The sequence below is a fragment of the Pseudorca crassidens genome, chromosome 1 (genome assembly GCF_039906515.1).
Source record: "Pseudorca crassidens isolate mPseCra1 chromosome 1, mPseCra1.hap1, whole genome shotgun sequence".
In the NCBI taxonomy this organism is placed as follows: Eukaryota; Metazoa; Chordata; class Mammalia; order Artiodactyla; family Delphinidae; genus Pseudorca; species Pseudorca crassidens.
The window spans coordinates 32,769,248-32,785,192 of NC_090296.1; the positions used below are offsets into that span (position 1 = coordinate 32,769,248).

At 39.6% G+C, this 15,945-nt stretch overlaps 1 protein-coding gene across 3 annotated transcripts in view; it reads right to left on the bottom strand.

The window, feature by feature from the left end:
- The window catches only part of SMOC1 (SPARC related modular calcium binding 1), a 156,682-nt gene that overhangs the window by 70,529 nt on the left and 70,208 nt on the right, over window positions 1-15,945 (bottom strand). The gene's annotated exons all lie outside the window — the stretch shown is intronic.

The window sequence follows — 15,945 nt, forward strand, 5'->3', positions numbered from 1 at the left end:
CCAGACAACTACTACAGCTAATGAATGAATTTGGTAAAGTAGCAGGATACAAAATTAATGCACAGAAATTTCTTGCATTCCTATACACTAATTATGAAAAATCTGAAAGTGAAATTAAGGAAACACTCCCATTTACCACTGCAACAAAAAGAATAAAATACCTAGGAATAAACCTACCTAAGAAGACAAAAGACCTGTATGCAGAAAATTATAAGACACTGATGAAAGAAATTAAAGATGATACAAACAGATGGAGAGATATACCATGTTCTTGGGCTGAAAGAATGAACATTGTGAAAATGACTATACTACCCAAAGCAATCTACAAATTCAATGCAATCCCTATCAAACTACCAATGGCATATTTCACAGAACTAGAATAAAAAATTTCACAATTTGTATGGAAACACAAAAGACCCCAAATAGCCAAAGCAATACTGAGAAAGAAAAACGGAGCTAGAGGAATCATGCTCCCTGACTTCAGATTATACTACAAAGCTAAAGTAATCAAGACAGTATGGTACTTGGCACAAAAACAGAAATATATATCAATGGAAGAGGACAGAACGCCCAGATATAAACCCACACACATCTAGTCACCTTATCTTTGATAAAGGAGGCAAGAATATACAATGGAGAAAAGACAGCCTCTTCAATAAGTGGTGCTGGGAAAGTTGGACAGCTACATGTAAAAGAATGAAATTAGAACACTCCCTAACACCATACACAAAAATAAACTCAAAATGGATTAAAGACCTAAATGTAAGGCCAGACACCATAAAACTCTTAGAGGAAAACATAGGCAGAATACTCTATGATATAAATCACAGCAAGATCCTTTTTGACCAACCTTGTAGAGAAATGGAAATAAAAACAAAAATAAACAAATGGGACCTAATGAAACTTAAAAGCTTTTGCACAGCAAAGGAAACCATAAACAAGACGAAAAGACAGCCTTCAGAATGGGAGAAAATATTTGCAAATGAAGCAACTGACAATGGATAAATCTCCAAAATTTACAAGCAGCTCATGCAGCTCAATATCACAAAAACAAACAACCCAATCCAAAAATGGGCAGAAGACCTAAATAGACATTTCTCCAAAGAAGATATACAGATTGCCAACAAACACATGAAAGAATGCTCAACATCATTAATCATTAGAGAAACGCAAACAAACCTACAGTGAGATATCATTTCACACAAGTCAGAATGGTCAACATCAAAAAATCTACAAATAATAAATGCTGGAGAGGGTGTGGAGAAAAGGGAACCCTCTTCCACTGTTGGTGAGATTGTAAATTGATACAGCCACTATGGAGAACAGTATGGAGCTTCCTTAAAAAACTACAAATAGAACTACCATACGACACAGGAATCCCACTACTGGGCATACACCCTGAGAAAACCATAATTCAAAAAGAGTCATGTACCACAATGCTCATTGCAGCTCTATTTACAATAGCCAGGACATGGAAGCAACCTAAGTGTCCATCGACAGATGAATGGATAAAGAACACGCGGCACATATATACAATGGAATATTACCCAGCCATAAAAAGAAACAAAATAGAGTTATTTGTAGTGAGGTGGAAGGATCTAGAGTCTGTCATACAGAGTGAAGTAAGTCAGAAAGAGAAAAACAAATACCGTACGCTAACACGTATATATGGAATCTTAAAAAAAAAAAAAAAAGGTCATGAAGAACCTAGGAGCAAGATGGGAATAATGACACAGAGCTACTAGAGAATGGACTTGAGGACGCGGGGAATGGGAAGAGTAAGGTGGGAAGAAGTCAGAGAGTGGTATAGATATATATATACTACCAAATATAAAATAGATAGCTAGTGGGAAGCAACCGCATAGCACAGGGAGATCAGCTCTGTGCTTTGTGACCACCTAGAGGTGTGGGATGGGTAGGATTGGAGTGAGGGAGATGCAAGAGGGAAGAGATATGGGGATACATGTATATGTAAAACTGATTCACTTTGCTATAAAGCAGAAACTAACACACCATTATAAAGCAATTATACTCCAATAAAGATGTTAAAAAAAAAAAAAGAGGGCTTCCCTGGTGGCGCAGTGGTTGAGAGTCCGCCTACCGATGCAGGGGACACGGGTTCGTGCCCTGGACCAGGAAGATCCCACATGCCACGGAGCGGCTGGGCCCGTGAGCCATGGCCGCTGAGCCTGCGCATCTGGAGCCTGTGCTCCGCAACGGGAGAGGCCACAGCAATGAGAGGCCCGCGTACCGCAAAAAAAAAAAAAAAAAAAAAAAAAATGGAAAAGAAAAGAAAGTATTAATGGGAACATACATATCAATAACTACCTTAAATGTAAATGGATTAGATGCTCCAGCCAAAAGACATAGACTGGCTGAAGGGATACAAAAACAAGGCCCATATATATGCTCTCTACAAGAGATCCACTTCAGACCTAGGGACACATACAAACTGAAAGTGAGGGGATGGAAAAAGATATTCCATGCAAATGGAAATCAAAATAATGCTGGTGTAGCAATTCTCATATCAGACAAAATGGACTTTAAAACAAAGACTATTACAAGAGACAGAGAAGGACACTACATAATTATCAAGGGATCAATCCAAGAAGAAGATATAACAATTGTAAATAATTATGCCCCCAACAAAGGAGCACTGCAATACATAAGGCAAATGCTAACAGCCATAAAAGGGGAAATCGACAGTAATACAATCATAGTAGGGGACTTTAACACCCCACTTTCACCAATGGGCAGATCCTCCAAAATGAAAATAAATAAGGAAACACAAGCTTTAGGTGATACATTGAACAAGATGGACTTAACTGATATTTATAGGACATTCCATCCCAAAACAACAGGATACACTTTCTTTTTAAGTGCTCATGGAACATTCTTCAGGATATACCATATCCTGGGTCACAAATCAAGCCTTGATAAATTTAAGAAAATTGAAATCGTATCAAGTATCTTTTCCAACTACAACTCTATGAGACTAGATATCAATTACAGGAATAAAACTTTAAAAAATACAAACACGTGGAGGCTAAATAATACATTACTAAATAACCAAGAGATCACTGAAGAAATCAAAGAGGAAATCAAAAAATACCTAGAAACAAATGACAATGAAAAGACGATGACCCAAAACCTATGGGATGCAACACAAGTAGTTCTACGAGGTAAGTTTATAGCAATACAATCCTTCCTTATGAAACAAGAAACATCTCAAATAAACAACCTAACCTTACACCTAAAGCAATTAGAGAAAGAAGAACAAAAAAACCCCAAAGGTAGCAGAAGGAAAGAAACCATAAAGATCAGATCAGAAATAAATGGAGGGCTTCCCTGGTAGCACAGTGGTTGAGAGTCCACCTGCCGATGTGGGGGAAGTGGTTTTGTGCCCCGGTCTGGGGGGATTCCACGTGCCGCGGAGCGGCTGGGCCAGTGGGCTATGGCTGCTGAGCCTGCGCGTCCGGAGCCTGTGCTCGACAATGGGAGGGGCCGTGGCAGTGAGAGGCCCGCGTACCACACACACACACACACAAAAAAAAAACAGAAATAAATGGAAAAGAAATGCAGGAAATGATAGCAAAGATCAATAAAACTAAAAGTTGGTTCTTTGAGTAGATAAACAAAATTGATAGACCATTAGCCAGACTCATCAAGAAAAAAAGGGAGAAGACTCAAATCAATAGAATTAGAAATGAAAAAGGAGAAGTAACAACTGACACTGCAGAAATACAAAGGATCATAAGAGATTATACTATAAGCAACTATATGCCAATAAAATGGACAACCTGGAGGAGATGGACAAATTCTTAAAAAAGCACAACCTTCTGAGACTGAACCAGGAAGAAATAGAAAATATGAACACACCAATCACAAGCACTGAAATTGAAACTATGATTAAAAATCTTCCAACAAACAAAAGCCCAGGACCAGATGGCTTCACAAGCGACTTCTATCAAACATTTAGAGAAGAGCTAACACCTATCCTTGTCAAACTCTTCCAAAATACAGCAGAGGGGTTAACACTCCCAAATTCATTCTATGAGGCCACCATCACCTTGATACCAAAAGCAGACAAAGATGTCAGAAAAAAAGAGAACTACAGGCCATTATCACTGATGAACATCAATGCAAAATCCTCAAGAAAATACTAGCAAACAGAATCCAACAGCACATTAAAAGGATCATACACCATGATCGAGTGGGGTTTATCCCAGGAATGCAGGGATTCTGCAATATATGCAAATCAATCAGTGTGATACACCATATTAACAAATTGAACGATAAAAACCATATGATCATCTCAATAGATGCAAAAAATGTTTTTGACAAAATTCAACACCCATTTATGATAAAATCCCTCCAGAAGTGGGCATAAAGGGAACTTAATTCAACATAATAAAGGCCATATATGACAAACCCACAGCCAACATCATTCTCAATGGTGAAAAACTGAAACCATTTCCACTAAGATCAGGAACAAGACAAGGTTACCCACTCTCACCACTATTATTCAACACAGTTTTGGAAGTTTTATCCACAGCATTTACAGATGAAAAAGAAATAAAATGAATCCAAACCAGAAGAAGAGGTAAACTGTCACTGTTTGCAGATGACATGATACTATACATAAAGATGCCACCAGAAAACTACTAGAGCTAATGAATGAATTTGGTAAAGTAGTAGCAGGATACAAAATTAATGCACAGAAATCTCTTGCATTCCTATACACTAATGAAAAATCTGAAAGAGAAATTAAGGAAACACTCCCATTTACCATTGCAACAAAAAGAATAAATTACCTAGGAATAAACCTACCTAAGGAGACAAAAACCTGTATGCAGAAAATTATAAGACACTGATGAAAGAAATTAAAGATGATACAAACAGATGGAGAGATATACCATGTTCTTGGGTTGAAAGAATGAACATTGTGAAAACGACTATACTACCCAAAGCAAACTACAGATTCAAGGCAATCCCTATCAAACTACCAATGGCATTTTTCACAGAACTGGAACAAAAAATTTCACAATTTGTATGGAAACACAAAAGACCCCGAATAGCCAAAGCAATCTTGAGAAAGAAAAACGGAGCTGGAGGAATCATGCTCCCTGACTTCAGATTATATTACAAAGCTACAGTAATCAAGACAGTATGGTACTGGCACAAAAACAGAAATATATATAAATGGAAGAGGATAGAAAGCCCAGATATAAACCCACACACATATGGTCACCTTACCTTTGATAAAGGAGGCAAGAATATACAATGGAGAAAAGACAGCCTCTTCGATAAGTGGTGCTGGGAAAGCTGGACAGCTACATGTAAAAGAATGAAGTTAGAACACTCCCTAACACCATACACAAAAATAAACTCAAAATGGATTAAAGACCTAAATGTAAGGCCAGACACCATAAAACTCTTAGAGGAAAACACAGGAAGAACACTCTATGATATAAATCACAGCAAGATCCTTTTTGACCCACCTCCTAGAGAAATGGAAATAAAAATAAACAAATGGGACCTAATGACACTTAAAAGCTTTTGCACAGCAAAGGAAACCATAAACAAGACGAAACGACAACCCTCAGAATGGGAGAAAATATTTGCAAACGAAGCAACTGACAAAGGATAAGGCTCCAAAATTTATAAGCAGCTCATGCAGCTGAATATCAAAAAAACAAACAACCCAATCCAAAAATGGGTAGAAGACCTAAATAGACATTTCTCCAAAGAAGATATACAGATTGCCAACAAACACATGAAAGAATGCTCAACATCATTAATCATTAGAGAAATGCAAACAAACCTACAATGAGATATCATTTCACACCAGTCAGAATGGCCATCATCAAAAAAATCTACAAATAATAAATGCTGGAGAGGATGTGGAGAAAACGGAACACTCTTGCACTGCTGGTGGGAATGTAAATTGATACAGCCACTATGGAGAACAGTATGGAGCTTCCTTAGAAAACTACAAATAGAACTACCATACGACCCAGCATTCCCACTACTGGGCATATACACTGAGAAAACCATAATTCAAAAAGAGTCATGTACCAAAATCTTCATTGCAGCTCTATTTACAATAGCCCGGAGATGGAAAGAACCTAAGTGTCCATCATCGGATGAATGGATAAAGAAGATGTGGCACATATATACAATGGAATGTTACTCGGCCATAAAAAGAAATGAAATTGAGTTATTTGTAGTGAGGTGAATAGACCTAGAGTCTGTCATACAGAGTGAAGTAAGTCAGAAGGAGAAACACAAATACCATATGCTAATACATATATATGGAATCTAAGAAAAAAAATGTCATGAAGAACCTAGGGGTAAGACAGGAATAAAGACACAGACCTACTAGACAATGGACTTGAGGATACGGGGAGGGGGAAGGGTAAGCTGTGACAAAGTGAGAGAGTGGCATGGACATATATACACTACCAAACGTAAAATAGATAGCTAGTGGGAAGCAGCCGCATAGCACAGGGAGATCAGCTCGGTGCTTTGTGTCCACCTAGAGGGGTGGGATGGGGGGGTGGGAGGGAGACGCAAGAGGGAGGAGACATGGGGATACGTGTATATGTATAGCTGATTCACTTTGTTATACAGCAGAAACTAACACGCCATTGTAAAGCAATTATACTCCAACAAAGATGTTTAAAAATATATCCAATTAAAAAGTCCCTCTTGTGTAGGAGCTTTGTTCACATCAGAACTGTGACAATCTGGCCAGTGGTGGGACAAAAGTGGCCTACAGGAGTGGGGGCTCTTTCTTGTTTCCCATATCTGACTTCACTTTTAGTTAAAATTTTCTGCCTTCATACCTCCCTTCCATGTTCCTTTTACTTTTCCCTACTTTGACAGGGAAAAAAAAAATTCTGATCCTGTTCATTTTTGAGAAGAGTTTAGTTGACTGACCTGCAGGGTCACCTCCTAGCGTGTCATATGCATCCATAGCGGAGTGGCACTAGCCCTGAATGTGTGTGTATTCATGGCTCTGCCTGAAAAGGTTCCTGAATAAGTGTTTGCTGTGGGCCTACTATGTGCCTAACCACCGGATTGAACATTAGTCTCATAACATAAACTCTAAAAAGTGTGGAGGTTATTTCCAGAGGTCATCAGTTTAACCCCCTTGCCCCACAGCAGCCCTGCTGGATGCCCATTCAGTCCTGCCTGCCCTCTTCCTGGGATGGAAAGTTAAGTTCTGTTTGAGTAAAATAGTCCATCTATGGTTTCCTCCTCTTGAAAATAGTTTCGTAGTTTGAGTCAGAATCTGAGTCATCAAATATTTTACTCAGTGAGCCTGGGTTGGCTCTGTGGGACTGTTCAAGAAAAAGCTATTGTCATCCACAAAGTTTGAAACAACTCTCATGCAGCCCTGTGGTCACCTTTCCCATTCACCATTTGGTTCTTCTTATCTTGAAACCAACCTCTGTCTCCTTTGAATATTCCTCATGTGACATAATTTCCTAACCTTCTCACCTTAGTTATCCTCCTGGATATGCTCCAGTTTGGCAATATCATTATGAAAGTTGGCAATCTCCTTTATGGCAGTCTCCTTTAAGAGGCAGTACAGAGTAGTGGTTAGGACCAAGAACCCTGGTGCCAGGCTGCTTGGGTTTGAATCCTGACTCTGCCACTTGCAAGCTGCATGACCCCGGGCAAGCTACTCAACTTCTCTGTGGCTCAGATTCCTTAGCTATAAAATAAGAATATAATAGTGTCTACTCATAGGTCATAGTGAGGATGGAATAAGTTAATGTGTGTCAGCCACTTATAAAACACCTTTGCACATAGTAAGTGCTATACAGGTGGTGGTGTTATTATCTGAAAAAGAAAAGAACAGCAGAGAGGGTGACTGAAACATCCTTCACTGAGTCTCCCCTTTTCCATAAGCAGCAGGAAGGCCAGAGAAGCAGGTCTTCATCCTTCCCTCCCTCCCTCCCAAGTACAACCCTCTGCAGAAGAGCAGCTGCAGATACCACCCAGAGCTTGCTCCTTTCATTTCCACAATAGACTGTAGGGACAGACTCACCAGAGGCTATGCAGAGGTCCGGTGCTCAGCTGGGAGCACCCAGACCCTGCAACTTGCTCCAAAGCAAATGATGCCAGCCAATCTGAGAGAAGATGCTCAGTGGCCATAGGCCATTGGAGCAGTGGTTGGGGTAGGCAAGTCACCACAGAACACAATGGATACAGTGTTGGAGCTCCATCCACCCTCATCTTGCCCTCCTCTGCACCTGTGGGTGACCCAGGGGGTGCCAGTTCTCTCACTGAAAAGTTGACAGTGGTGGCTCTCACCATGTGTGAGAGATCAGATGAGTCACTTACGAGACAAGTCCTTCCTGCACGTGGAGGCATCAGGCCCTGTCCCTGCCCTCATTTACAAAATTAAACATTTACTTTCATATGACCCCCTGTGGGTACAAGGATTTGTTCTTGGGTGATGAAAATATTCTGTCATTAGACAGTGGTGATGGTTACACAACTCTGTAAATACACTAAAAACCACTGAATCATACATTTAAAGGGATAAATTTTACGGCACGTGAATTCTATCTTAATAGAGTTGCTATTTTAAATAACAAAACCAGGTGGCCAGCCCACAGGCCACCGTTTGCCGACCTCTGGAAGAGTCCAACTAGCTCTCCCATTTTACGGTTGAGCAAAATGAGACCAAAGAGGAAGAAAACTAACACTTGCTGAACAGCAAGTATGTGCTGTGTTATGGGCATTTGCATGTAAATTATCATACGCAACATCTGGTTGTTTGGAACAAAAGCAATTCAATGAAAAACACATGTAAAACAAGTAGTAAGATGCCCTGGGCACAGTAGATGTTCAAATTGTCCTTTAACAGAAAAGGACAAAGAAAAGCAACAGCTGACCCAACAGTGGGTCTCTTGGCCATTATGCCATCTGTACATAAAGGATGGACTTAAATATTTAACAGTGTGACTCCTTTGAAAAAAAGAAAAAAAAAAGTTGGCACAGTCCACTAAGACATATAGAACTGGCTGTGTTTGGAGACATCCAAAGGAACTGGTTATGGCTGGAGAAGCTCAGAACATTCCAGCTACGGATGCAGCCAGGCTCTTAGTACTTTACCTAGAGAGCCCTCTGCACTGTCTGAAGAGACATCCACACTATTGCTCTAGGTAAGATAGTTCCACATGACAAAAAGACGTAGCCCTTGGACTCATCAAAGATGGGACAAATCCTTTCCCCTAAGACGATGCTCAGCGCTCCAGCCTACCAACGTTTCATCAGCTGAGGTCAGCAAAGGTTCACTATCGATGAAAAACATCCCTACCTTCAGTACTTGCTGAGAACCTGGAAGAGGGAGACCCAGATAATAAACCCAGGTGTTTCCAAGGCAAGCTAGTCACACAACTCAGCCCGCGGGGGTGATTTCAGGACGTGCAATTCTGTACTATGGGGGTGGGGAGAGGAGGTGCTAAAAAGGAACCTCAAGACCTGCTTCACAGCTCAGGCACCAGTACTTAGGAAACAAGCTGCAGTTCCCCAGGTTTTAGAAAATGCAACAGTAAGAGCTATAAAAATGCTGACGAGGGGAACCCACTGTCTTTGCCAAAAAACCACAGAACTTTCTCTTTGCACTTCCAACTTCTGAACAAAGCATCATCAAGAAGAAAATACAGCTCCCCAGATCCTTATGGCAAAAAAAAAAAAAAAAAGACCTCGGGAAAAGAAAAAGCATATATACACGTGTGTTGGTGTGGGGAAGAGTGATTAGAATGAGGAAAACTGTGTTTCCATACAAATTGTGAAATTTTTTGTTCTAGTTCTGTGAAAAATGCCAGTGGTAGTTTGACAGGGATTGCATTGAATCTGTAGATTGCTTCGGGTAGTAGAGTCATTTTCACAATGTTGATTCTTCCAACCCAAGAACATGGCATATCTCTCCATCTATTTGTATCATCTTTAATTTCTTTCATCAGTGTCTTATAATTTTCTGCATACAGGTCTTTTGTCTCCTTAGGTAGGTTTATTCCTAGATATTTTATTCTTTTTGTTGCAATAGTAAATGGGAGTGTTTTCTTGATTTCACTTTCAGATTTTTCATCATTAGTGTATAGGAATGCCAGAGATTTCTGTGCATTAATTTTGTATCCAGCTACTTTACCAAATTCATTGATTAGCTGTAGTAGTTTTCTAGTAGCATCTTTAGGATTCTCTATGTATGGTATCATGTCATCTGCAAACAGTGACAGCTTCACTTCTTCATTTCCGATTTGGATTCCTTTTATTTCCTTTTCTTCTCTGATTGCTGTGGCTAAAAATTCCAAAACTATGTTGAATAAGATTGGTGAGAGTGGGCAATCTTGTCTTGTTCCTGATCTTAGTGGAAATGGTTTCAGTTTTTCACCATTGAGAACGATGTTGGCTGTGGGCCTGTCATATATGGCTTTTATTATGTTGAGGAAAGTTCCCTCTATGCCTACTTTCTGAAGGGTTTTTATCATAAATGGGTGTTGAATTTTGTTGAAAGCTTTCTCTGCATCTATTGAGATGATCAGACCCCGAATAGCCAAAGCAATCTTGAGAATGAAAAACGGAGCTGGAGGAATCATGCTCCCTGACTTTAGACTATACTACAAAGCTACAGTAATCAAGACAGTATGGTACTGGCACAAAAACAGAAATATAGATCAATGGAACAGGATAGAAAGCCCAGAGATAAACCCACGCACACATGGTCACCTTATCTTTGATAAAGGAGGCAGGAATGTACAGTGGAGAAAGGACAGCCTCTTCAGTAAGTGGTGCTGGGAACACTGGACAGTTACATGTAAAAGTATGAGATTAGATCACTCCCTAACACCATACACAAAAATAAGCTCAAAATGGATTAATGACCTAAATGTAAGGCCAGAAACTATCAAACTCTTAGAGGAAAACATAGGCAGAACACTCTATGACATAAATCACAGCAAGATCCTTTTGGACCCACCTCCTACAGAAATGGAAATAAAAACAAAAAAAAACAAATGGACCTAATGAAACTTCAAAACTTTTGCACAGCAAAGGAAACCATAAACAAGACCAAAAGACAACCCTCAGAATGGGAGAAAATATTTGCAAATGAAGCAACTGACAAAGGATTAATCTCCAAAATTTATAAGCAGCTCATGCAGCTCAATATCAAAAAAACAACCCAATCCAAAAATGGGCAGAAGACCTAAATAGACATTTCTCCAAAGAAGATATACAGACTGCCAACAAACACATGAAAGAATGCTCAACATCATTAATCATTAGAGAAATGCAAATCAAACCTACAATGAGATATCATCTCACACCAGTCAGAATGGCCATCGTCAAAAAATCTAGAAACAATAAATGCTGGAGAGGGTGTGGAGAAAAGGGAACACTCTTGCAGTGCTGGTGGGAATGTGAATTGGTACAGCCACTATGGAGAACAGTATGGAGGTTCCTTAAAATACTACAAATAGAACTACCATATGACCCAGCAATTCCACTACTGGGCATATATCCTGAGAAAACCATAATTCAAAAAGAGTCATGTACCAAGATGTTCATTGCAGCTCTATTTACAATAATAGCCCAGAGATGGAAAGAACCTAAGTGTCCATCATCGGATGAATGGATAAAGAAGATGTGGCGCATATATACAATGGAATATTACTGAGCCATAAAAAGAAATGAAATTGAGCTATTTGTAATGAGGTGGCTAGACCTAGAGTCTGTCATACAGAGTGAAGTAAGTCAGAAAGAGAAAGACAAATACCATATGTTAACACATCTATATCGAAAGAAAAAAATAAATGTCATGAAGAACCTAGGGGTAAGATGGGAATAAAGACACAGACCTACTAGAGAATGGACTTGAGGATACAGGGAGGGGGAAGGGTAAGCTGTGACAAAGCGAGAGAGAGGCATGGACATATATACACTACCAAACGTAAGGTAGATAGCTAGTGGGAAGCAGCCGCATAGCACAGGGAAATCAGCTCGGTGCTTTGTGACCGCCTGGAGGAGTGGGATAGGGAGGGTGGGAGGGAGGGAGACGCAAGAGGGAAGAGATATGGAAACATATGTATATGTATAAATGATTCACTTTGTTATAAAGCAGAAACTAACATACCACTGTAAAGCAATTATACTCCAATAAAGATGTTTAAAAAAAAAAAAAAGAATGAGGAAAAATGGGGAAAGCGTGGGTGCCAAACAGAGCTATATCAAGAAAGGCTGTTTCTGGAACATGGAGCTCAAAGTGGGAAACATAGTACATTTTTTCATGTAGCAGTGACATTATGAATGGTGTTTTATATTGTACAGTATTATTAGAACTACAATCCATCTACACAAAAAAATTAAAATGGACTGGGAATGTATTTGGTAACAACCGCTAATCGACCACATTATTGCTCAACACTAGAAGGCAATTTGGGAGTATGTATCAAATGCCTTAAAAAGTGCATGTCCTTTTGACCCCCTATTCAACTTCCATAAATTTAATCCCCAAATTTCCAGAATTCATGGTACATTCATACAATGGAATATAATGCAGCCATTAAAAAAAATGAGGTCGAGTTATGTTATTAACCTGGAAATAAGTCCACAATATAATTAGTATAAGAAAGCATTAGAAAACGATATATGACATTTTATCATTTTTGTCCTAAATAATGATAAGTACACAAAGAAAAAAAAAACTAGTGGGTTATAGACTTAATGGTTACTACTTCAAAGAGATGAAATCACTGACTATACCTTTCTACCTACGTACATCTGTATTGTCGGAATTTTTTTTACAAAGTGTATATAGCTTTTCTATTTAGAAAAAAATGAAAATATTTCTCTTTTGATTATTTGATTAAGTCTCTAATATACATATATACACACACTATGTAAAATAAGCATCCACAACACGTCACTCTACTAGCTGCAAAGTATGGCTATGCCGTAACTTGTTTAAGCGCTTCTCTACTGTGGATACTTAGATTGCTTCCAAATTTTTGCAACTATAAGCAGAACTTAGATGGAAATCCTTGTGGCTAAATATTTGCACGTATCTTTAATTATTTCTTTAGAATATATTCCTAGAAGTGAAATTTCAGGCTCAAGATGTGGGCACAATTAAGGACTTTTGACCCATATTGCAAAATTATCTCATAAGATGTCAGTGCCAATTTACCTTTTCAAGTACAGTGTGGAGGTAGCCTTTTCCCTTCACCCAGGCCTGAATATTACTATCTCTTTTCCAAGTGTGAACAATTTGGTAAGCAAAATGACACATCGTTATTTTTATTTGTATTTCTTTAATTACTAAGGAAAATATCATTCATAGTCACTTATTGTCTATTTGTTATTATTGTGTGACCTGCTTATTGATATCTCTTGCCCAATTTTCTACTAGGATCTTTTTCTTCCTGGTTTGTAAGAGTTTTTTGTCTAATATTAGCCTTTTGTCATTAAGGCTAAAATACGTCACTTGCCTTTTTGCTTTGTTTAAGGCATTTTTTATGTTCAGAAATTTTTAATTTGTATATATTTTCTCAGCAATAAAATCACTCAGAATTCCAAATTACTGACCTGTAAGTGGGCATTTGAAATATACCCCGTTGTACATTTAGGGTCTTGTATACTAACTAGCTACTTCAACATGTTCTCATATCTTTTCTGCATGTAAGCTCCTTGAAGGCACAGACCGTGACATTTCTTGACTCCACCATAGCCAACTAGCTCACAACCCAGAACGTAGCAGAGCTCCAAAATGTCTGAGACGAAAAAATATTGTGTCTGGGACCTGCTTTGAAGCAATCCAGTGTGGGGTGGGAGATGAAAATAGGGTAAAGATGAAACAGAATCAGCCACATGTTAATCATTGTTGAATCTGGGTGACAGGTAGGTACATGGAGTTCATTATACTATTATTTCTACTTTTTTGTATGTTTGAAAATTTCCATAAGCAAAAGGAGTTTTTTTTTTTAATGTCTGCTTGATTGATTGGTCAACAGCATCAGAGAGGGGACTTCTGGAATAACAATGGTAATGAAAATGAATTACATATGCATCAAGGACACTTCTGTAGCATAAAAAAGTCAAGAGCACAGGCCTTGAAATTAGGCACAAATCCTTAGTGACCTTGAACATGTTATTCAACCCCTCTGAAACTCAGTTTTCCAGTATAAATAAGGGTATTAATAACTACCTCAAAAGGTCCTAGTAAAGATTAATGGGTGTAAAACTCAGTGCCTGGTACCAAATAGCACTCGATAAAGAGTTGCCATCATTATTATTCAGTGCTGCATAAGCTTGACAAGCTCTAGCCAACATCCTGGTGGTGGTGATCCCATACCCTTCACTGCTGAAATCGCTACTACGGCTCTGACTTCAGTTCAGCATATTGGGCAGCAGAAAACAGCTTGGCAGAGGACTCGGTAGACCAGATGTCAGGAGTTACATTCCTGATACCCAGAAGGGAAAGCAGATAGGACCACACCAAAGGACAAAAGCAGTAGCTCCCAACCTTACTCAACAGGTCAGCAAAAAGCCTTAACTCCACATTCCAGTGACACAACCAAGAACAGGAGTGATGAAGCCCTTACAACAGCAGGTCATTCACAACTTGGACCGAACCCTGGCATCACCTGGGAGCTTGAAATAATAACCATGTCTGGGTGCCTCTCCCAGAATTTGACTTAATGGTCTGAGATGTGGACTAGATATCAAGGTTTTTAAAAACCTAATGTAATGTTTACCACTCTGCTGTGTGAGTTGGGCTGGGGGGTATCGAGGGAAGCGGTCAAGGGGAAACAAATTAGAGAACAGAGACCATTGCATCCCACATGAACCCCATTAAAGGCAACCCAGTCATGTGGTCCCAAGCTGTGTCCCGTGCCAGACAAACCCAGTCCCATTAGGGTCCTCTCACTCCCTCCATAAACTTCAAGAGCATGTTACTGAGTAATAATTCACAGGACTAAAATACGTTATTAACACCAGGATGCATGCATGTCAATATTCTAAACAATATTAAAACAATGTATCTGCTCTCTGGGTTTTGGTCTTAAAAAAGAAACAAAAACAAAGAAGTCCAGCTAAGAGACAGTGGAGGCTGGAGGAGGGAGAAAAGCATTTTTTTTCTCCTAGCCTTTTGGCAGCCTGTCAGTACAACTGAAGCACACTCAAAGAGGCAGACTCATTTTGTGAAGTTATTGCAGTGTCTTTGATCAAGGGGAAAGGCACATCCATTTCAATCCCTGTAACGGGGACTGACCAGCTGTCTGGCTTCCTGGCTGCCCACCGGGGTGATCCAGCCTCGAGCCTGCAGACACATGGCAGTGCTTAGCGTGTCAAACAAATGAGGGGGCTCTTGACTGTCTATCCACCCTTTGCTGCACTTCAGGGGCCCCCTCACTTAGCAATTCTGCCTGGACTAATCTGGAAGTTCCCCTCCCCGGCAAACACCACCTGGTCCAGCCTGGCCTCACCGAAACAAAAGCTGGCCAGCGGCTGTCTGTCACGAGGCAGCAAACACTTCAGAACCAAGGGGGCAGGGGTCAACCGTTCTCGTAAGTAACACACTCAGAATTACAGAGGTCTAGAGAAAGGGGGAAGAAAGGATTCCGCCTCCTCCTTATTACCCCCGTCTCAGCCCCAAACTCAGCTGTGAGGGGTTTGATTTTCTCCCGCATACATGAATTCTCAGCACAAAGATCACCTGCACTCTTTTCACTAGAAAAAATGATAAAGAATTGTTGGGGGGGAAGGTTCGACAAAAGACTTTCTTTTCCTTAGGGGACATCATCTGTAACATCTTGGGAAGATTTGAGCAGTAGAACCAGAGTAGAGATGGGGATAATGATGATGATAATGAGAGCTATTCATATAGCATTTATGTGTTCCAAAGATTTTACATGTGTTAACTCA